The sequence below is a fragment of the Pteropus alecto genome, unplaced genomic scaffold (genome assembly GCF_000325575.1).
Source record: "Pteropus alecto unplaced genomic scaffold, ASM32557v1 scaffold447, whole genome shotgun sequence".
NCBI lineage: Eukaryota > Metazoa > Chordata > Mammalia > Chiroptera > Pteropodidae > Pteropus > Pteropus alecto.
In genome coordinates this window covers 481,842-484,091 of record NW_006440214.1, presented here as the reverse complement: position 1 = coordinate 484,091, position 2,250 = coordinate 481,842, and positions in this window count along the sequence as shown.

Below are 2,250 nucleotides of genomic sequence, written 5' to 3'. Positions count from 1 at the left end.
CTGGGGGTCCTCGCAGGTGCAGGAGCCTCGCCTGCGCCGAGAGCTGCAGGTTGATGGCGGGGGGCTTAGGAGGCGAGCACCGCAGGGGAAGGGAGCCTCGCAGTCGTGGGAGCATCACCCGTGAGGGGGTGCCCTGCTGGGGGCGGGGAGCCAGCGGCTGCGGGGAAGCACCGCGCCCACGGAGTGCAGCAGCGGGAGGAGCGTCGCGAGGCGGGGACACCGCGGGGCAGGAAACGCCGCGGGAGGAGGAGGAGGAGCGCGCCACGTGGGGAGGAGCGCGGTAGGGGCGCGCGGGCCCGCGGCGGTTGGGGGACCGAACCCCAGAGAAAGCACGCGCCCGGCTCCCGCAGGGTTCCTTCCCCCGCGGTGCACGGAGCCGCAGCGCCCCAGCCATCCCTTTGGCTACCCCATGTGTCCCCTCTGGCCTGATGCAGGCTGGAAGGACTCGGAGCGGATGCTCGAGTTGATGGGCAAACGTGGGCGTCGCTGCCGCCGAGGATGAAGCCCTGTCCCCGCGCCCCCACAAGGGCCCTGGCGCGCCCGGGCCCCGCCTGCACGGGAGTACGGGAAGGAACTGGAACTCAGAGGCGACTCTAGCGACACCCTGAGCCCGACCTGGGCGCTGAGCATGGGACTGGGCTGGAGGAGGGCTGGAAAGGCTGGCAGGGTAGATAAGAACCCAAGTTCTTACCTAAGGAAACCGAGGTGCTGCTCTGGCGTCCAGATGCTCCTGCAGCCCAGCTGGGAGCTGCAGGCTGGACACACGTGCAGTGAGGACATGATCCATAAACAAGCTGACTGTGGAGCTTACCCTGGAGCCAGTTACCTGCTGCGGGGACACACACGGACGGATCCCTCAGGGCGTGGTGTCAGGAGCCACTGTGCTGGGGTGCAGGTACCCCAAGAAAGAGTTTCATACTCAGCCCCTTCCACTCACAGTTCACCAGAGGGATGCCACAGCACCTGAGCCCAATAGACCGCCATAAATGTTTGCCAGTGGATACATGAGGGTGACGAGCCTACGGAAGTCCTCACCTGTCAACCCAGAGGAGCCCTGATAGTGATTTGCTGTAGGGCCACTGCAGGCAGAAGGTGGGGTGCACAGACCTGGCCTGGGTACCTGTGCATCTCCCCAGCATCTCCCCAGGGTTGCTGAAAAGGACACTGGGCATTCTGAAGGTGGCACGCAGGTGGCCTTCACTCTCCACAGACGGGGCAGGGGCTAGGTAGGCTTTACACCCCTCCACCCTGAGGTCTCCGAGCCCCCTCCCTAGGATCTGGGCTGTAGAATCATCCACCCTTTTCTAGAGCATCCCAGACTTTAAAGAGTTGGTGCACACTGAATGGTATCTTAGCCCAGAGACCTTTGTCTTCTATAAAATTGCTATTTTTATAATTTAGAGGATTGCTGATTTGCCATCGAATTGTCCATCATATAGAAAAGGATAGCTACGAACTAAGAGTCCAAAGACGATAGCGGGTTATGTAAGTTAGGACGAAAGTATAGACAGATTTCGATTGCCGTTCCGGCTACGCGGGTGGATGAATGTCCACCGACAGGGACAGAGGCGAGGCTGGAACCTGGGGGACTGTGTGTGTGCACGTGTTTGTAAATAAGCCAGACGTTTGCCTTTCCTTTCTTCTGCCTATTACAGGTAGTATCTTTTCCTCCAATGAACTAGCATTGTTTTCGGAGGAAAAATGTCACCGTTAAATAAAAACAGTGGCATTTAGAGTTGCCAAGCCCTCCAGGTTACGTGTGTTTTGCAGATGCAGGAAGGTTACGTGTGTTTTGCAAAAGCAGTGTCGTGGGCAGGCAGGAAACCGCCACTCTGCCCAAGTGTGCTGCGCCTCTGGGCCAGCTTCTCAGGATGATGCCGGGGTAAGTGCTCCCCGCAGGTGACAGGAAGGGAAGGGGTGAGGGAGGCTGTTGCACAGGCTCCTGCTGTGGGCAGCATTCATCCCCCAAGGGCTGCTGGATGGGGGGCCCCAGTTTCCCCGCTGCGGGCTCTGTCTCTGTCCCTCGTCTCGCCAGGCCCTAGGTTCCAACCAGGAGCCACCTTGGAGCCAGTCTGCCACCGCAGCCACACACACACCCACCACCCTTTCCTCCGGCCTCCCCTCCCCTCTCCAAGTTCTTCCCTAGGATTCTGAGCATCCAGGGAAAAGCGAAACCCGTTGGCTAAGCCAGGTGCGGGGCGTCAGATGGGGCGGGGCGTCAGATGGGGCGGGGCGTCAGATGGGGCGGGG